Below are 22791 nucleotides of genomic sequence, written 5' to 3'. Positions count from 1 at the left end.
GAGGTGCCAGCGCCCAGGCAACATAAGTTTGACAAATAGTTGGTGAGTTCTTCATTCCCCGAGGTAAAACAGTCCATTGATATCGTTTTGCTGGCTCTTGTTTGTTAATCGATGGTACTGTAAAGGCAAACTTCTCACTGTCATCCTCATGTAAGGGAATTGTGAAAAAACAGTCCTTTAAGTCAATCACCAACAGGGGCCACTCTTTTGGAAGCATTGCAGGAGAGGGTAATCCTGGCTGTAAAGCACCCATGTCCTGCATCACTGCATTAACAGCTCTTAAATCATGTAACAGCCTCCACTTCCCTGATTTTTTAGGGATAGTAAAAATTGGTGTATTCCATGGACAGGTGGATGGCTTCATATGACCCTTCTCTAGTTGTTCATTTACTAATTCATGAATGTGGGCGAGCTTTTCTTTGCTTAGCGGCCATTGATCAATCCAAACTGGTTTATCTGTTAGCCAAGTTAACTTCAGGATTGGTCGCCCATCAATGGCCGCCATTAAAAATTTTCATTTGACAAACGAAAGCCCATTTGGCTTAAGGCGTCTCTACCCAAAAGCCAAACTGAAGTATTCATTACATAGGGCCTAATTTGCACACATCTATTCTCTTCGCCCTGTATACATACCGAAATCAGGTCTGTGCTAATTTTTCTCATCTGTATTCCTCCTACTCCAACAACAGGGGTGTCTAAATTCTCTAAAGGCCAGCTTTTTGGCCAATAGGATAATGGAACAATAGTAACATCTGCTCCCGTATCTAGTAATGTGTTGTACCCAACCATGTGTTCACCATTTGGATGTTGGAATACAACCGTCTGAGTGGGCTTTCCCTGTGAAAGCGGCACCGCCAGTCTTACCTCAGGTACTCCAGTGGATCCAAAACCACCGTCTCGACGCTTACGACTTCCTGCGAAAGGAACTTTAGCTCTGAAAGGAACTAATTGCACTATTTTAGTTCCTTTAGGTATATGAACTGGTGGCTGCCAAACTTTAACCATTATTCCAATATTTCCTTCATAGTCTGCATCAATTACACCGGGGAGCACAAAAATACCCTGTCGAGAGGCCGATGACCGTCCTAAAAGTAAAGCACTTAATCCATAGCCAAGGGGTCCATTAACGTTAGAGGAGATAATTGTTACCTCTGTGTTGTGGATGGTTACATCTACTGCTGTTTCCACATCCACTCCTGCGCTTCCTGCAGTGGCTGATCTGAGGCCATCCAAGCAGCTCTTGGTGTTGAAGGGCGTTTTTGTGTCATCGCACTCACCCTTTTTGCGCTCGTTAACCCATTTCCCTTATGCATTGTATGTCTGGCCACTCGAGAGCGGCACTCAGTGGCTCTATGGCCAAACTTGCCACATCTGTAACAATTGCCATGAAATCTGCCATTGGACCCAGATGGCCTGGCGGAGCTGTTTGTCCATACCAATGGTCTGGACCGACATTGATTTTTCACGTGTCCTATTTTTCCACAGTTAAAGCACTTTGGCCTCCGATCTCCTTTGTGGGCTTGAACTAAAGGTTTCAATGCTGTTGCCATTACCTCAGCTAAATGTGCTGACGATCCTACCCTAGAGCAGGCTTCTATCATGTCGACCAAAGTTGCTGTCCGCGGGAGAGCCTACAGGATCTTTTTGCAGTCATGATTAGCGTTAGCAACTGCTAAGTGTAACCCTATTTCTGCCTTTACTTCAGGTGACATGTTTGGTATACGATCCAGAGCTGCTCTTAGACGGTCTAAGAAGGTCATGAAAGGCTCATTAGGTTTTTGAATAATAGTTGTATATGAGGGAACTGGCACCCCCATATCAGGAACAATCTTAAATGCTTGGCGAGCCAGTGTCTGTGTTTGCTGCAAGATAGCTTCATGCAGTTGGGCTTGTACCTGAGGATCAGCAAATGGTCCTTTACCCAGCATCATGTCTGCTGTGACGACTCACCGCAGATCTCCCTGTTGTAAGTCCATGTTTTCCACCACTGTCAGATCAACTCTTTTTTCCCATTCAGACTCCCATAATAATACCTGAGTGGGCTTCAGGAAAGTTTCTGCAAGCTTCCGGCAGTCAAATGGAGTCATTAACCCACTGGCAAAAATATTATCCAGTAATGTTTGAACGTATGGGTTGGACAAGCCATATTGCATTACCGCTTTCTGGCCTTCTCTTACCAATTTCCAATCTAAAGGTGCCCATTGTCGTTTTCTTTGTGCTGTTATTACTGGAAAGGCTTGTGGAATAAATTCGCCTTCGATTACCGCATCATGTATGAGGCCTCTCCATTTCTTAGCCGGATCATAGTCATCTGGCCGAGGATCTCTGAGTACCTGTGGGGATGAAACTTTAATCTTTGTTTTGGTTAATTCATTAATTCATTCCAACAGTTGATTAGCTGTTGCTTTTGGTTTTTCTATCAGTTCCTCCAACTGGGCCAAAGTGTGTTTCATATCTTCTCCGTGTTGTATTAACTCTTCCTTTAATAATTGTCTTTGTTGATCTTCACTAGAAGATGGGGGTGATGATGGCAGAGGAATACACTCAGGGATTGATGAGCTCAGGGGCAACGGCATATCCACAGTATCATTTGTAAAACGTACCTTTCGTTCTCTGTTAGGTACTCCTTCAGGTATAGCAGAAGGGTGGGATGGGGCAGGATGGTGAAGGGTGGGTGGGAAGGGAGGAGAAGCAATGCGCGTATTCGGCTCCTGGAACGGTGCTCTAGGGGGTTCTGGGGTAGGTGGGCTCACATCCATGCTCTCCTCTTCTAGAGGTGGAGCCGAGGGTATTACGACATTATCCCCTCCGAAGAGTCTCTTAGTATTTTCTTCTAGAGGTGGAGCCGATGGTACTATAAAGTCACCACCTCCAAAGAACCTTTTAGCATCTACAGGGAACACAGATGGTGCAGCAGCTTCTGCTTTCATGGCAGCAGCGGCAGCACGCTCAGCTTCTAGCTGGTGTATAATGGATGATACCTATTTACACAAGCCGATAGCATTATTCAACATGTCTCCTAGGTTTTCCCAGTGTCCTTTTTCATATACTTCTTGGGGGGAAACAAAGAGACCTACTTCCTGTCCCCATCTTACAAGTCTTAGCAAAGGCTCTCTTTCATAATTGAATCCTTTTTCCGCAAGGATATGCTGGAGGGTGTCAATAGGATTTTCCTCTTTGCTTAGCATTTTTCCCATTGTATCAGTTTGCTCAGATCACTTGCCTTTTCAAGCAGAAATCCAAGTGCTTTTCTGCCGAGGGTTCTTGATCCAACCAATTCAGCGAATCACATCGAGGTCACCAAATGTTGTTGTTGTGAAGGCAATAATCACTCAAAGACGCAGAGGGTCTAAGTAATGCACGTGCAGAGACGTACAGGGGCAACGTAGTACAACCACCAGAGCTGACTCGAAGCCATCCTTCCTTTGCTAGCTACCTCCTTATATGCTGCTTCTGCCCATGAGATCACCCAGGGCCCAATTGATTAACTTGCAGCACCTGTTTCTGAAGTAGCATGCCAACTGCATTAACTTATCCCTACCATCTTTATTCAAGCTGGCTGGTCCAAGCTACGTCTGTGCCTACAACCTTATTCAAACTTTGTGTGTATTGAACATAATCCTCATCTGGTCAAGGTTCTTAAATAAATTCTATGTATTATTTTTAATCTGATTTGTTTAATATGTATCTAAGATACGTATAATAAAAAAAAATATAGGGGTTTTTTTTCTCCTAGTGATATAGTGTAAGAGAGCATGTAGTCCATTTTATTTCTTTCTTTATCAAGCATTTTAATGTAATATTGTTGTGGTTTTTCCCAGACAGCAATGAAGCTCCATGACAGTCTCTGCTCCAGCATACCTCTTCTAATCTGCCCTCGCTAACTTTGAGGTCCATATGGTTGCTTCTCTCTCCTCCAACTTCTTGCAACACCACCAGCCAGAAAAAAAAAGAAAAAAAAAAAAAAAAAAGGAAGAAAAGAACAGCAAGGAGGAACAGGAAGCACCCTTGTCTTCTGACTTCTTAAAAAGTGCTCATGGAGGTGTCGAATTGGCTCAGCCACAGAAGTGGGTCTGGCTCAGAGCTGGGGAGGCTTTTAAGCAACTTCTTACAGGAGCCATTTTTACAGCCCCTTCCCCATTACCATTATCTTCTGGTAAGATGTGGCTTTTATTAACATCTGAAAGACATTTTTGAAAGCTGAAAAACCCCTCAGTTTTCTATAGAAAATCACTGCACATAAATATTTGTGTATATATTCTGCTCATTTCTAAAACATAATTGATAGCAAGTTTTATGGTCTTGAGACTCCTACATCTATAAATATAGGCAAATTAATACACTTTTTCTCATAAGAAATCCTTTATGATCTTGTTGCAAGATTATGATAACTTCCACTTTAATTTATAAGTTTTCAGCAGCTGTTGCCTGTTATCAGTGTGCTTAGAAAGACAGACGACTGAAAAAGTTTCTTCACAAGTATTTCCAAGGTAAATTTTACAGTACTTGCTTTTATTTTTATTATTATTATTATTGTGATACCACTCAGAAGGATTATATCAGCTTGATTTTATCCAGGTTGTAAACTGGTATAATTTTTTGCCACCTGGCTGATTCTTTTTGTTTACTTATTCACCTAAATTGTAACAACTCTGAAAATCAAAATTACTTAGACTTTTTAATATTTCTTAAAGATTTTTGCACATTTTTCCTGTATGCAACCTTTGTCTGATTCTATTTTCTATAAATAAAAACTAGAATAAGGTATGAGTTTTTTACCTCAGTTATGCTGTAACTAAATGTTTCCAAACAGAAAAGATGAGGCATCAAAGACTGATATGAGAAAAAGACATGAAATTGACTAAAATTGCACACAGAAGACTGAGATATATTTTTTTAGTAGATATCACATAGGCAGTGAAAGAAAAATGGAAAAAAGCTAGACTCCTGACTACACAGAAGATTAATCTGAACATTCTGACTCTATATTTTGATCTAATTTCGAACTCCATAAGAAAGTTCAGAAAAACTCTCTGCTTGGAAAAGTATCAACACACAAATGAAGTAGAACGTTATTAGTTTTGAATGTTTGGAACTCAGTAGGAAGAAAATTGTGATAGGTTGAAAAACAGGCAGAAGTCCCTGTCTTATATTCTCTATTCACCAACACTTCAAATATGAATATCTGAAATGAGTATATTATGAAAGGAAAGGAACTGAATCCTTTCCATCTCTAGAATATGATGCTCGCTGTTGTCCCAGACATCCCTAGTTTGACAGTATCTTGTAGTTGGTTTAGTAGATATATACTGGTTTAGGGACTCTATAAATGTAATATTAATTCTCTTCTGCAAATGTGTGCATATACAGCTTATACTGTTCTACCAGTGATCACTTTCAACAGTAGGTAATGTCTCTTCAGATGACTTACCCTCACTCCATTGCACTTATCATTTGAACAAGCAATCTCCAGTTTAGGAAAATAAATTTCTTTTGGGAAGAAAAGTGATTCCTTAAGATCAACAAGAATATTTAATTACTAATATGTGTCATAAACAATATTTTTTCTAAAAATATCCTGTTGGAAGATTATTAAAAGATGTGTGTCTTTTTTTTTTTAAGTCTAGTTGTATTCATTAATTTTTTAAACATTTTGGGTATGTTTACTCTATCCCAGCTCTTAACTTTCATGTGTGACAGACAGAGACATCTAAAATACCTTTGGAATATATTGTTCAATACATGATTGCTTAATTGACGCACTGAATAAAAAAGGCCACACTCACCATCTGTTACAATCTTTTCAGATGGCAGCTTCAACTGGCTTAGTAACAGACACTCTGAGAACAACCTCATGGCTAACAGAGAAACTTGGAACCAAGACAAGTAGATCACTTTTTTTTTAATAAAAATAAAATTTTTACGGTTCACATAGGCATATTTTAAAGTGTTGCTTAGGTTTTTTAAATTAATTTTTCAAAATGGTGTTGACATCTCTGGAGAGAATATTTCTCAAGTTCAATATTTTAAAAATAATGATTTTTCAATAAATGTAAAGTGTTTGTTTTGTTCATTGAACTTGGCTTATTTGCTACAGAGTGAACCTGAAACATCTCTCATTCTATCACTTTATCTGTGATATTTTTCTGAGTGAATTTGATTGGTTCATATGCAGCTTTCTTCTATTTATTCTTGATTATTAAAGTGTTGTTAGTGGATATTTAGACTGATCTCTCTATATTCTTGTTTTCTTTTTTTTTTCGGATTGATTTCTTAAGCCAAGAAATGAAATATATTTACATTAAAGTTTGGTTTTCATCTTATTTATTTGTAGATTATTTTTTCCAGGATAGATAAAATAATAATTTTATTTTCCTAAGAGTTGAAAGTCCTGAATTTTATCCAAGATAGATAAAAGAGATAATTTGGTGTAGGGAGCAGGTGGTGGCAGTGGTGGTGAGCTACACCTAACTAGTCTCTATAGAAAAGACTCTCAGTTACGTTAAAAATGTGAACTGAAACCATACAAAGATACAAAATGAGAATGTGTTTGCATTGCCATCAGTCTGATAGAGATACTTAAGCTACCTTTAAGCTAGTTAGATCAAGTACTAGCCATAATGTAGCTGATACAACACATAAATCCCTACTTTTCCTGTCCGTTATCAACACGTGGACCTATTTGGATAGCTACTAGCCATTTTAATGCCGTATTGAAGGTGTCATAGTATAACTTGATCTGTAATTAATTTACAATGTAACAGTCTAATTGATACCAGGAATTCATTGGAAGAAATGTCTGATTTTCACTTTGAATATTCCCAAAATCAAGCAATGTTATTTCAGCCTTAATGAATTAGAGGCATCTTAACACCTGTATTGTGAGAAAAGTTTGAGACCACCATGTATGACTAAAACAACTCAGAGCATCTTCACTAAATTTCTAATGTTAATTAGTTTGAAACATACACAATAAAAATCATTATTTGCCATAAAATTAATGTGATTCAAAGTTGACCAGCTCATTTAATCAGTTACTTTTAGGAAGGCACTTGTAAAGCAATATTTGACAGAGCATTTGTCTGGCATTAGTCCATTTGTTTTTTCACAGTTTAGGACACCTGTGGGATTTTTTTTTTTTTCCATTTGGTTATCATTGACATATGATCATTCTTTTTCCTTCTATGCAAATACAAAGGATTTCTGTATATATTTTTCTCTCTCTTCCCATCTTTTCCATTGCCTTTTTTTGTGTTCTTGATCCTGATTCTTCTATATCTTATCAGATATATCAATGATCAAACATCCCTCAGTATTCTTCCTGAGTGCAACTTAGATCTTTCCTGGCAGGACTGAAATGTTATTGGTGATATTTTTAACTTCTGTGCTTAATGTTTTAACATGGTTGGATTTACACATTTCCATATGCATGACTGAAATTCTACTCGTAATAAATATTGCGAGGTTCACAATAACATCTGAAGTCTTGTTTTAGAGTGGCTGTACACATCCTTTTTTATCCAAACATGAGTAGATGTAGAAGGATTTGTAAGGTAGTAGTGATTCCAAAAGCAAAAAAATCTAAATTTTTATAGTTTAGTCATTAATCAGTTATTAGTCCACTACTTCTCTTTATATGTCAGCTTTTTTTTTTTGGTTAATGTAATAAAAAAAAATTATGCAAACCCTGCAAATCTACATTAATTTGACGACAGTGGTGGATGTGAATTTTCACTACAGAAATGTTTAAATTGCAGTATTCTTTGATACAATACTAACTCTGGGCATTGTTCTTTTACTTCATTAATTTGGTTTTAGTAGGCTTGTTTAGATGATTCTAAATGTGGTATTTGTTAAAATACTACTATTTCTGTACTTACATGTTATTTGACTGTAATGATCATGACTGTCTCAGAAAGCAATCTGGAAGAAACTGTTACCTGTTTTGGAAAGAAAACAAAAAATTAAATTACAGTCTCATTTTGACAGCAACTCTTGTGTTATTGCAAGATCCCCAATATTTTATTTAAGAGATTTCATTTTATTCATTTCGCCTTTAACTTAATTTCTTGTTATGCAAATCAAGTTCTATGTCAAATTTCCAATCAATCAAATTTTACTAATCAGAGGAATATATTTATTATCCTGTCTTGGATGTCATATTCTCTTTATGTGAAATATTAAGAACTATGTGTTTACTTACTATGTAAATCTAACTCTGCTTTCACATACTGATCAGATTAACAGATCTAGTTTTATCGTCTTGAGGAAAACATTCTTAGATGCTATTCCCATGTGTTCCTATCTGTACATATGGTTAACAAATCTGGTTGAGTTCATATTTTATTCACAACCATACTGTATTTTAGCATTTAGTATGAATAAATGTTTGTATGAGGGGACCAGTCTGGGTTGTTACATCATAATGCCTCAGCTTAACTAGGATGCCTGAAAAAGATACCTTAAAGGTATTGCTAGTGAAAGAAAGGAAAAAAAATTGAACCAAAATGGCATCAGAAACTGCAGGGTAAAACTAAGGACATTACTCCCCCCCCCCCCCCCCCCCACGCTATCAGGGTGACCTGGGTTGGGGCTTGTTTGGGTTTTGGCTCGTTTGGGCATGTCTGGACATGTTGGGGTTTGTTTCGGTATGGTTGGGGTTTGTATCGAATGGAACTGCGCAGGTGTGCTGGGATTTTCCTCTCTCCTTCCCCACACTATTGATGTGCAGATGTGCTGGAATTTTCCACTCTCCTCCCCTCTCTATATAAACCCTCCCCGCCGGGGCCTCGGGGTCGCCTCCTCTATCTCCTGTGTGAGGTATGAGGCGGCCCGGAGCTCCGAAATAAAGCCACCTCATGCGTTTGCAGCAAGCTGGTCTCTCGTCTTCCTTGAGGTGATCGCCGTCTGGTATTCAGAGAGAAAGTTCCGAATAGGGAAGCTTTCACTAGCAGTTGGTTTGGAATTCATGCTGGGAAAAACATTGTTACACAAGATGTTGGAAAGAAGCAGTGCCAGATAACAAAGTGTCATTAAACACAGAGATTTCCAACTATATCTAGTTAGAAAACAATGGCCTTGCAACCTCCCAAAAGGAGCCAGTCTAAATAAGAAACAATCAGAAAAAATCAGTCTTTCCTGGTTGGAGAATAATTACTGAACACATCAAACACTGTTAGAGATAATCTTTTTTAGAGGTTTGTATACTACATTGGTGCATCACTGCTGGATTAATAAAAGGTTATGACTCAACTTGATATTGTAATGTAGTCAGAGCATCAATTTCATGTTATGGAACAAGAATAAAAGTAAAATTATTCAGATTTCCTTCTGTCATTGTAAAGACATAGATTCCATTTGTACTTCCCACACTAGAAACAGAGGTACTTAATTTTGGTTCTAGCCTAAAGGACTGGAATGAATCTGAGGTCAATGATAATACTACTTGTTTTCTCAGAAATCTGTGAAAGACTTGGGACATTGTTACCATAACAACTCAATAAGGACATCTCAGAAAGTCTTTTCTTCACTCCTGCTTTACAATTTTGAAAATCCATGGAGATCTTACCAGTTTGTTCATTGAAGTGTAGTGTACCAATTACCCAAAAGGCTGCAAAGTGCGATCACTATTTTTCTCAGCGATGCAGAGCCTTACATATGTGGCTTCTCTGTCTTATAGGTATTTCAGGACAAACTGGTATTCTTTCCTGATAATCAGATATTTAATTAGAAGTAATTCAGAGTTCACTTAGATTAAGGAGATGTAATTCAACCATACATGTACAAAATATCATCTAAAAATGGGATTTTTTCAGAGGGTTTTTTTGTGTGTGTGTGTGTTTTTCTTTTTTCTTTTTTTTCCCATCAATGTTCTCTCTGCCATTATCTTTCTCTTCCTGTAATCTTATGTCCCTACAGGAGGCACCACAGGATCCTTCTGTATAATGACTGTTATACAGTCATTATCCAAATGCAAGTAAGGGAATTAATGCCAAACCTTCTAAAGCCAATGCCTGTTAATGCCTGCTCCCTGGTTGGCAGAGAGCACCCTACTCAAATGCTAAGAGGTTTGTTGGCTTCATTGTCTGCTATAATTCACCCTGTTATGGAAGAAAACAGCTGTCCCACAATCATGACCTGGACACATGCCACAACAACTCACTGAGTTAAAATCCGAACTTGACTGCTGGTATTAGGATTCAGTCTCATGACTGTTGGTGAATGAATTGTAAAGTAGTCCTAAGGGGATAGAGTTATAACTGATTAATTTTTAATGTTATCTCTGGAAAATGGTCTGCATTTGAAAATCTTTATGACATGCACAGTTAACACAGCTCTGATATTTTGTGTGTTCAGAAGGCAAAAAGTCAAACAAAACCTTCCTAGTGAAGCCACACCTCCTATCCCCTGCAGATAAATGCTGGATGTTACACATGCTGGTAGGATTTGCTACTTAGTTGTCAGATACAGATAAGACTGTGATCTACCCATGAAACTCTGACACAATATCTAGTTATAAAGTAAAATAAGTCACTCTTTTTCCCCAGAAGGCATCTTTCTACTTTCTTATCTAATCTGCACATCAATTCCATACCACAATGTTGTGTTAAAATGTTTTGCTAAAGAATTTCATGCCAATATTGCATAACCAATTGGATTCACATTCTGAATACAGATATTAAGAAATATATAGTATAAACCCAGCTTCAGGCCTCCAGTGTCTGTAGTCTTTATTTCGGTTAATAATAACCTTTAATTTCAAGAAAAAATATCATCTAACCTATGTGCCATAATAATGACTCAGGAGCAATCTGTTCCAAGAATCCTTGCAAGTATGGAGGTCACTTATGATTTTTTTAATTCCCTACAGTATCTCTCAGACTAGTTCCAAAGCAAACTTTCAAAGGAGTAGCTGATATAGGATCATAGAATGGTAGGAGTTGGAAGGGACCTTTAGAGTCCAACTCCCCTGCAAGAGCAGGTCTACCTAGGTCAGGTCACACAGAAATGCATTCAGGAGCGTTTTGAAGACCTCCAGAGAAGGAGACTTCACATCCTCCATGAGCAGTTTGTTCCAGTGCTTCGTCATACCCAGAGTAAAATAGTTTTTTTCTTATGTTTAAATGAAACCTTTTGTGTTCCAGCTTCATCCCATTACCCCTTGTCCTGTTGCTAGATACAATAGAAAAAACGGATGTCCCAAACTCTTGTCCCAAACTCTTGTCATCCGCCATTTATATACTTATAAATGTTAATGAGGTCCTCCCTCAGTCTTCTCTAGACTAAACAGCCACAGTTCCTGCAAACTTTCCTCCTAAGGAAGATTTTCCAGTCCCGTTATCATCTTGGTGGCTCTGCACTGGACACTCTCCAGAAGTTCCCTATCCCTCTTGAGCTGGGGAGCCCAGAATTGGACACAGGTCTCCAGATGAGGCCTCACCAGGGCAGAGTAGAGGGGAAGCAGAACCTCCCCTGAACTGCTGCCCACACTCTTTTTGATGTATCCCAGGATGCCATTGGCCTTCTTGGCCTCGGGGGGCACTGCTGGCTCATGTTTAGTTTGTTATCAATCAGGACTCCCAGGTCTCTCTCTGCAGAGCTGCTCTCCAACAGGTTAATCCCCAGCCTGTACAGATGCATGAGTTCATTCCTTCTGAGGTCCAGGACTCTGCAATTGCCCTTGTTAAACCTCGTGGATTTCCTCTCTGCCCAACTCTTAAGCCAATCGAGATCCCGCTGAATGGCAGCACAGCCTTCTGGGGAATCAACCAGTCCTCCCAGTTTGGATCCATCAGTGAATTTGCTGAGGGTATATTCTGCCCCTTCATCCAGGTTGCTGAAGATGTTGAACATGTTGACTGTCCCCAAAACTGATCTCTGTGGAACTCCACAGAGGGTGCCCTGGTGACAGAGGATGCAGAGAATGCTGAACTGCTTCTTTCTTGTTAGCCAAGGCCAGCCCTTGGGAAGCCCAGTCCAGCAAGGATAGTAGGATGGTCTGGACAAAAGAGGACTTTCCCTTGGTGGAAAAGGAATAGGTTAAAGACTAGTTGGCCAAGCTTAACACTCATAAGTCAGTAGAACCTGATGGGATGCATCCTAGAGTGCTGAGAGAGCCAGCTGCTGTGGTTCCTAAATGGCTCCTCATAATTTTTGAACAACCATGGAGGATAGCCTGAGGACTGGACAAAGGCCAATGTCACTCCAGTCTTCAAAAAGGACAAGAAGGAAGACCTGGGAAACTAGAGGCTGATCAGCCTCACCTCCATTCTTCAATGTTGTCACTAAGCATATGAAGACAAAGATGATTATCAGGGGAGTCAACGTGGCTTCACCAAGGGGAAATCCTGTTTGAAGAACCTGATAACCTTCTATGAGTGCATAACTGGCTGGATGAGGAGAGAGCAGTAGATGTCATCTACCTTGACTTCAGCAAGGCTTTTGACACTATCTCCTATAACATCCTCATCAGAAAGCTCAGGCAGTGTGGCTTGGGTGAACGGATGGACGGTGAGGTGAGTTGAGAGCTGACTGAATGACAGAACCCAGAGAGTGGTGATGAATGACACAGAATCGAGTTGGAGGCCTGGGGCCAGTATTGTCTGACATCTTCATCAACAATCTGGATGAGGGGACAGAGTGTACCCTCAGCAAATTCACCAATGACACCAAACGGGGAGGACTGGCTGATTCCATAGAAGGCTGTGCTGCCATTCAGCAGGATCTCAACCGACTTGAGAGTTGGGCAGAGAAGAATCTCATGAGGTTCAACAAGGACAAGTACAGTCCTGCATCTGAGGAGGAACAGCCCCATGCACCAGTATAAGTTGGGGACTGACCTGTTGGAGAGCAGCTCTGCAGAGAGATACCTGGGAATCCTGGCTGAAAACAAAATAACCGTGAGATAGCAATGTGACTTTGTGGCCAAGAAGGCCAATGGCATCGTGGGATGCATCAAGAAGAGTGTGGCCAGCAGGTCAAGGGAGGTTCTCCTTCCACTCTACTTTTACCTGGACATCTGGAGCCCTGTGTCCAGTTCTGGGCTCCTCAGCTCAAGAGGGACAGGAAACACCTGAAGAGAGTCCAGCGCAGAGCCACCAAGATGTTAAGAGGACTTGAGCATCTTCCTTGGGAGGAAAGGCTGCAGGAAATTGGGCTGTTTAGTCTGTAGAAGAGGAGACTGAGGGAGAATCTCATTAATATTTACAAATATCTAAATTATGAATGACAGGAGGCTGGGATATCGCTTTTTTCTCTTGTATCTAGCAACAGGACAAGGGGTAATGGGATGAAACTGGAACACAAAAGGTTTCATTTAAACATAAGAAAAAACTATTTTACTGTGAGGATGAGTGTGGTAGGCGTCCGGAAGACCTCGGGTTGTAACGTGAGAGGTGGAAGGCACAGAAGAGGTGGGCGTGGGGTGGAGTGAGAAGAGGTGCTGATGGTAGCAGATATAAGCACATGGTGTAAACAAGCTGTTGGAATAAAGTATCATCAGTGCTGAGTGTGTGGTGATTCTTGTCCCCTCAGTAATTTGTGAGATGAGTAATCTGTGAGATGAGTAATCATGAGTAATCATGTCAGATGAGTGTCCCCTGAGTAATCTGTGCGGGCAGCCTGGTGGTGTTGCCGGTGGCGGCAAAAGATGAGGGAGCACTGGAACAGGTTACCCAGAGAGGTTGTGGAATCTCCTTCCCAGGAGGTCTTCAAAACCCTCCTGGATGCATTCCTGTGTGACCTGACCTAGGTGGACCTGCTTTTGCACGGGGGTTGGACTAGACGATCTCTAAAGGTCCCTTCCAACCCCTACCATTTTATGATTCTATGAATGTGTGGTAGTTTGAGCCTGGCCGGATGCCAGGTGCCCACCACACCGCTTTATCCCCCACCTCCTCAGCAAGCCAGGGAAGGGGAGAAAATAAGATGGGAGTCTCGTGGGTTGAGATAAAAGCAGTTTAATAAATAAGCAGCAAAGCCGCGCACGCGGGAAGCAAAGCAGAAGCAGATAAAGCTGTTACTCTCTACTTCCCATCAGCAGAGATGTCCGGCCACCTCCCGAGAAGCAAGGCTTCAGTACGTGTAGCGGTTGCTTTTGGAAGGCCAGAAATGAATCTCGCCTCCCCTTCCTGCTCCTCTCCCCCAGTTTATATTACTGAGCTGACGTCATATGGTATGGAATATCTCCTTGGTCAGCCTGGGTCAGCTGTCCTGGCCATAGTCCCTCCCAAGATCATGCCCACCCACTGAAGCTGAAGGTGGGGGAAGGAATGCTGGAGGGACAGCCCTGATGCTGTGCGAGCGGTAGTCATAATATTGATATCAACAGTAAGCACAGTACTGCAGGAGCTGCGGTGGAAAATCACTACCATCCCAGACCCACTACAGAATGTCACCATAGTTTGTTTATGAGGTCTAAACATCTTTGTCTCTTTCTTCTCAGTATCGTTTACTAAAACCTCTTGGTGTAAAAACATTAAATGATTTGTATTTTTTCAAAAGAGGAGCTAAAACATGAGGTTAGCAAGAATCAAAAATAATAGTTTGATTCTGATCCTTTCAGTAGAAGCTATCAAAATAACTTTCATAAGACAGTATCACTTAATATGATTAAGAACTCTGGACTTCAGCACAAATACTTGTTCTCTGATTGGTTTTTATTTATTTATTTATTGAAAAATTAATCCTGTTTGGTACCATTATAGGGTTATAAGAAGCCAGCAACTCACATCTAGAATAGTATTCTGCTGCTAGAAAAAATATTCAGACCTCCAAACACATTCAGTTCTATATGCATGGAAGCTGACAAGTACTTTGTAATAATTTGTGGTCGAACTGCTCCCTTGATATCTGGTAGTAGACTATATCCAGCTGCCTGACATCTGGGAATCTGGGACAGATATGTTGCACTTGTTCATAGATGTGTAGGACTTACTATGTGTATGATAAAGAGTCCATCTGTTTGTATAAGGTTAGAAATGTTTGGAACATGTTGATGCTCAATACATCAATATGTACCTGGCAGGAGTCCAAGGCAGAAAGCATTGAGTTGCTTTCCTTTGAACCTTCCTAGGTGCTCAGGTTAAATATCCGTTCTGGCAATTTACTATAGCAAATTTCCCAGTATGCTTTTGAGTATTTGAGAAAATATGAAAATCTTGTTAAGCAGAACTACTTTTGAGTGTAATAGTTTAATTGCTAACGTAGATATTCATTGCTGATGAGCAAAACCAACACTGACATTTCTCAATGAAGATAGAATGTTCATAAAGAATGTTAAAAATTAATAAATTGGAGATTTTAATATTATTTTATACTAAATTACAATACAGTACTTTACAAAGCATTAGTTAGGAACTTATAATGAACAACCTAGCAGACACACAAAACACCATTAAGGTCAGTTGTAGTTCAAACACACCAGTGAAATAGAGGAGAAAAGAATCTTTAATGTAATACTGAGCTCCTTCCACAGTGATGTTTAACAGTCAGATAAACTATCTTGTCTGCAGTGCTAGATACCAGGAAAGATTTGTATCCATGGACGTTATAACCTCCTTAATTGAACAAAGAGAGCTTCATCAATCGCCATGTAATTGACTCTTCTGAGAGGCTGATATATTTTACCAGAATTTGATTTTGCAGTTCAGAAATCTTAACGTAGCTTTGTTATATATAAACAATTCAACAAGCTTTTGCTCGCATTCCCATGACTGTCCAGTATTCTTCTTTATAAAATTACAATAAAATAAAATAAGACTATGAAATATCATCATACTACAGAATAATAAAACATAAAATGTTTGTATTATAATCATTGTAAAACAAAAATTATCATTTTATAATTATAAATTGTCATCCAGAGAACATAATATTTGCAGTGAGATTTTGTATAATATAATTGTCCATGATAGATGAGCTAAACAGTAGTCCACACTGATAAGTTATGAAGCAAGCAAAGAGGGTCCATGTCATAGAAGTGTCATCACAAGGAAAAATCTCAGATTATTTATATAAAAATTTCATTCTGATAGTGTTGGAAGTTATTAACCACAAGATCAATTGACAAAAAGGATGACTTTTTTCTCCTTGCACATTCTTGAAGAAAAATTATGGTAACTTTTAAACCTTATGCGTCTACTAGTAACAAAGGTCTAAATTTAGCTATAAGCTAACCTAAAATATCTAAATTTCCTTCCAAGTAATATCCCTTTATATATTGTATGTGAAGAAATATCTCAGAAGTACATATTAAGTAGGACATGCTGAAAAAAGAAAAACTTGACCGAATTCAGTCTGAACACTGGAAAGCTCTTCTTACCTGTGAAAGCTCAAAAATCCCTCAAAAGACTTGTAGTTCTTTCTCTGCCATTGCAATCAAAGCATTTCTTATAGTTGAGAGAGAAATAGATGTGCACTCTGAAAGATAAATTGAGGCTACAGAATGGCTAATCTGCATTAAATAAACACCTTCTGGTAGTCCTCTGACATTGAGGAAGTTATTTCAGTCTGACCTTTCACCCCTTTCTCTGTGGAAATAATTTAGCTATCTATGCCCAGAACAGGAAAATTGGTCACTCCATAAATCTTGTTATGTCCTTAACTTTTTTTTTACCCTGCTGAGAACCTTGAGCTGGTTCTGAATACTTGTGGCTTTTGGTACTTGTTTGTGTGCAAGCATGGCACAGGCTACCCCTAATTGCAAGGTGTTCATGGCAACAAAGCTCAGAAATGTCTTCAGTAGCTGATGCTACCTGGCAAGCAACTCCACATTCTTCAATGAGAATATAAAATGAAATCTGAGCTATAAGCACAGTCAAATTATTATACAATTTTGTCTTACAGGGTTGTTTATTAATACACTAAGTGCTTTCCTCACTGTGAGTATAATTTTCAAATCTAAGTGAAAACTCAGTTATAATATTGTAGAGTAAGATATAAATTCTCTGTAACTGCATATCCTTGGTGTACACAAGTTCCCTCCATTTCGTGGTTTTCTCCATTCTGTTTTTGCACTATGAGAAAGAAGATGTATAGTGTTTTCACATTCAAATAATTGCATTTCAGTGTAATTTAAACCACGGCTTCTGAAAACATTATTCATACAATTACAGACAGATCTCATGGGTCTATTTTTATGTACTTACAACATATTAAAAATATCACTTTCCTTCATCTCTGTTTTGAATTTATCTTACATTTTGGTTTTCCTAATGATAAATGCAGTCTCTCTGAGAGGGAGAGGCTGTTTTAGTTGTGCTTTCAAATCAGTGACCACGAGAAGTATTAAGGTAGAAAAAGGAAGTGTTTGTGTGTGTCATATTTCAAATGATATCATTTTGGCTTTTGTCCTGTGTTTAGGAATATCTTTTGCATGTCTTGAACCCAGGGAAATGTATATTACATCTCCTTCTTTTTCCATCTTCACTTGTTTTTTTCAGACTTGGATATACCCAGTGTTCACTTGAAAGCAATACTCTGGCAAATTTAAATGTATGTTGATCAGAAAACAATAAGTGATCATATGTGTTCTTTTCCTCCAGACTCTTTATTTCTTAAAAAAGTTATTTATTTATTTGTTTGTTTGTTTGTTCATTTATTTATTTAGTTCTTATTTATTTATTTATTTATTTATTAAAATAAGGTGGTTTTTATTTATCAATCTTATCTGCCCAGTTTTTAATTCATACTGACTTCCTGTATCTCTCATATACTCTAGTATAGTTTTAAGAACCATTTTTATTTTTTTCTGAATAAGTTTTATATTTTTCTATGTTGATCAATATTTTTGTCAGTTATTCAGTATTGAAAAATTATTATTTTAATATTTTATTCCTCAGATATATCTCCTTTCCTGTTCTTCACTGCCTCTCTGAAAAAAAGCAAAAAAAAAAAAATAATGTCTTCAAATAATCTATTTGAATAGATTATAGCTTTATAATGTGGAACAGTAAAGGCTGTAAAACAGCCTGACTGGTTTTCTCCCTTAATGGAATGAAATGACTTTGCCCACTGAGATACTTATCCCTTCTCCTTCATCAAACCATGGGGTTTTTTTTATTGTTTAACTTTACAGATTCAGCTCTGGACATTAAGTATCACTCTAAATAAAGAAAATTAGCAATTTGGGGCAATACTGTATTACATTTGGTCAGTGAAACAGTCAGAATGTATTTTTAACCACTGCTTGTTTATAACCTGACTTTCTCTCCTTGCTTTACAGAGGTGACCTTGTTTTAATACCTTCAGCACCTGATGTTATAAAAGTGAAATTCTTTTCAAATCTCCTCTGTTAATGTGTTCTTGCTTTGAAACAAATGCAAGATAACATTAACATTCTTCCCACAAAATACCTGTTAATTTGCTTGCAGTGAAGATAGAAAGCTTTTCATTACATATTACAAACTTAATTTATGTGGAATGAGTCACTAGGCCTTTTGTAAAGCCAAATCAGTGCCTGATCTCTAATGCTGCCTTCAACTATAACATCAGTCCTCACTGGTTCTACTCATCTTTTGTCAACTACTCACTTTTTAAAATTTTCCATTCTGTTACAAATTTGTGTTGTTCATCTATCAAAACAGCTTTGATTTGTTTTTTTTATTATTAAAGCATCAGAGAAAAAGCTCACAGAAGTATACTATTTTATTATTAGAGACAATCAAATCAGTGTAACACAAAATTATTAACTCTTTTTTACACATTTTTTTACATAATTATCTTAAAGTCATACTAGTGGTAATAAACTGTGTAATACTCATCACATTTTATTTTCCCAATTTTTCTCTTCTGCAGAGATTCTTCTAGAAGGTGTTTATGCTGTATATTTATACATATATGGTAGATGATATACATAAAATATAAATGATCTATAAGCCATGATGTGTCTTCTAAATTAATAGAAACTACAATCTTTAAGTTTCTGTGCAACTGAAAACAGGTGTATGAGATAATGCAAATGAAAACTCTAAAACCTCTAAGAAATTAGTTTGGAACTGCTCAAATTATTCATTAACAATATTTTGGCAAATAGTTTAGTGGAAGAACAAAGCAATTTACAGTGACTTGAAATTACTTGTGTAATGAAGTAAATAATAATTTAAATAAATTAAAAAAGTAAAGTAAATAAATAATAAATTAAAAGAAAAGGAATTTCAACTTATATGTGCAAAACTTACATATATCCTGTACGTAGGATATAAAAATGAAAAAAATCATAGAATCACAAAACAGTTTAGATTAGAAGGGACCTATTGAGATTACTTGATCCAATTAAAAATTTGTGGCATTTTTTTGATTACTAAATAGTTTAAGGTTTTTTTACAGACTTTCTTTCTCTTCAGTGTATTAGAGAATGGTGATGGGAAAGCTCCCACACAGGAGACAAAGTTTGGTTTCCCTCAGGCAACAAGATGTCTCCCAAATCCAGCTACCTATGCACTGACCTACCCAGAGAAAGAGCCATCACCTTCCATTGGGGCCTTCCCTTCCAATTTCAGCTAGCTTAAAAAAAGACAAGTCCTTTCCATGAGAATTAAATATTGTTGTTTAATTATTCATGGATCACATATTTATTTCAGTTAATGTAATCAATATAAAACAAATGCTTATCTGTAAGATGTAAACTAGTATGCCATTTTTTTCAGCTGGTTTTCATATAAAAGAATTAGCAAAGGTCTAAAGTCTCCACATCTAGAAAAGAGTCAGCATATTATCGCAAAATTGAGAGAATATATGTAGATAAATAATGATCTTTTATAACCACAAATAAAATATAGAGAGAAAAAACACTGAAAGAAATAATAGCCTTATGTTTGTATACTTGTTTCCATAATGTTATACATTTAATGTTTTTTCATTTTATCATTAGCAATGAGTTTTTATGAGAAAACTCACATCTAGTGAGTTTTTAAGATATAGTCATATTAATCTTTCTGTAGCTTTTTGTAAAAAGGAACAGAGATGGATTTGTTTAAAAAAACAAGGTGGCAGAAAGGACAGAAAGGGCAGGTTGCATTATTTTAGCTAAGCCTTCTCTAGCACATAGAAACTACTAAGAGCAGAGCAACTGTAAACCTGAATTCTAGACTCTCTTTTTAGATTGTCTAGCAGCCTTCATGCAAAGCAGAGTGAGGAGACAAACTCAAACAAAAGTAAAAGTGTTTTAAAATTGAAACATTTTATGGTTTACTTTCCAAATTATTTTTTAAGATAATGATTAGAACAAAAATGAATGAATGTTGAAAGTCCATTTTTACATTGTCAGAAGAGTATGTTTAGCATAGTCCTGACCTGAAAAAGCAGCAAGCGTAGGGAAGTCCATGAATATGCGTATATTAATATGTTGTAGTGGGTCTGGGACGGTAGTGATTTTCCACAGCAGCTCCTGCAGTGCTGTGCTTACTGTTGATATCAATATTATGACTACCGCTTGCACAACATCGGGGCTGTCCCTCCAGCATTCCTTCCCCCACCTTCACCAATAGCTGTGAGTGGGCATGATCTTGGGAGGGACTATGGCCAGGACAGCTGACCCAGGCTGACCAAGGAGATATTCCATACCATATGACGTCAGCTCAGTAATATAAACTGGGGGAGAGGAGCAGGAAGGGGAGGCGAGATTCATTTCTGGCCTTCCAAAAGCAACCGCTACGCGTACTGAAGCCCTGCTTCTCGGGAGGTGGCCGGACATCGCTGCTGATGGGAAGTAGAGAGTAACAGCTTTATCTGCTTCTGCTTTGCTTCCCGCGTGCGCGGCTTTGCTGCTTATTTATTAAACTGCTTTTATCTCAACCCACGAGACTCCCATCTTATTTTCTCCCCTTCCCTGGCTTGCTGAGGAGGTGGGGGATAAAGCGGTGTGGTGGGCACCTGGCATCCAGCCAGGCTCAAACTACCACAGCCCTTTTGGCGCCCAACGTGGGGCGAGATAATAGCAGTTTTACATTAGCTCCATTGCAATTACAGTAAGCACAATGAGTGCAAAGTTCCCATGCTGGTCACGGAGCCTTGCTGTTATGCAGCTTATCTTACACTTTCTAATGTTTGGGAACACGATGCTACTAACATTGACTATCTGCTGTGCTTTAACCTTAATAGCTTTGCTAAGCTGGCTATATAATTTTGTGAAAAGGATGAAAGGGCCTGGGAACATGATGGCCCAAATAATAATAGCAAGTCTCATTCTGTTACTGATGAATTTAGTGTGCTGTGGGAGCTATCTTGTGGAGGCCATGGGGCAAAGCACCTCTTTCTTCTCAGCTCGGACTGATCTAGACAATTTTGTTACACAGACTTCCCAGGTCCTTAGTCACCCTTATACGAGAGTTTTAATATTACTAATTAACATGGTTGGTATATTATATATCTTGTGGAATCTGGAGTCATCTGGGTATCAGAGAGTACAAATTTGCGATGGAAACATGTTAAAATGCCCCCTGAAGCGGCCAGTCCCTGGGTGGCAGGGTATGTGGATGAATTTAGGCAAATTCCTAGGACGGTTATCACCTCCTGTAACCTGGGATTTTACATCTGAACAGATAAAAAACCCTGCTTTACTGACACGCTACCTGATAGAAGGGTGTCTTACCTACCCTAATGAGGCCCATCAGGTTCAGGCACTATACTGGGGCCTAGCCTCTGCCTACCGAGCTGCATTCCAGTCCTCTCAGAGAACTGTGATTGAAATGGAAACTCAAACTATACCTGAGACTACCATGGTTGAGACAGGGAACCAAACAACAACCACAGTGGTTGCCCCAGTAGTGAAAAAGAAGCAGTGGATAAGGAGGTCAAGTCCATATCATCGATTAGTAAGGGCAGAAGAGGAGGAAGAGGAAAGGCTAGAAGAAGAAACTGGTCCTTCGGTAAGGAGATCAGGAGAAGAAGTGAAAGAAATCGAAAAGGAAATGGAAACTACTCGGTCCCTCACCTCAACAGAACTTAGAGATATGCGAAAAGATTACAGTCGCCAGCCAGGTGAGCGGATTGGTGCCTGGCTGCTCCGATGTTGGGATAACGGGGCTGACAGTCAACAATTGGAAGGCAGAGAAGCCCAACAGCTAGGATCTCTTGCTAGGGACCGGGGAATTGATAAAGGCATTGGAAAGAAAACCTCAGTTTGTAGTCTCTGGAAACGACTCCTCTCAAGTGTACGGGCAAGATACCCATTCAAGGAAGACCTTGTAAATGCCCGAGGAAAGTGGACTAGAGCTGATGAAGGGATCCAATATCTAAGGGAATTAGCTGTGTTGGAAGTCATCTATGGTGATCTGGATAATGCCGAGGCCTCCACAGATCCAGATGATGTCCAGTGTACACGGGCCATGTTGAGAAAAGTGATCCAGAGTGCCCCAGCTACATATTCTAATATCCTGGCAATGGTGTATCATCCAGACATGGACATACCAACAGTGGAGAGGGTATCTTCTTGGTTACAAAACTATGAAGAGAGCCTCTGCACCTCCTCATCAGTGTGGGATGATGGCCTGACTGTCAGATCTGCATCAAGAATTCAGTCATCCACTGCCCCAACCAGGGGAAAAGGAAGTCCCAGACGCAGGAGTACACCGCGAAATGAACTCTGGCTCTTTTTGCGTGGCCAAGGAGAGGATATGAGGAAGTGGGATGGTGAACCCACTTTTAAGCTGGAAGCGCGTGTACGTGAACTAAGGGGGAAGACAGCTGTTAGAAAAGGACCACCCAAGAGGGCTGTCAGCAGAGTGGCTGCCAAAACAAAAGAGGACAATCAACAATCTCCAAGACATAGAAGAACTGCAACTACTTCCTTCG

This window comes from Colius striatus, chromosome 6 (assembly GCF_028858725.1).
Source record: "Colius striatus isolate bColStr4 chromosome 6, bColStr4.1.hap1, whole genome shotgun sequence".
In the NCBI taxonomy this organism is placed as follows: Eukaryota; Metazoa; Chordata; class Aves; order Coliiformes; family Coliidae; genus Colius; species Colius striatus.
This window is presented reverse-complemented; position numbering follows the sequence as displayed.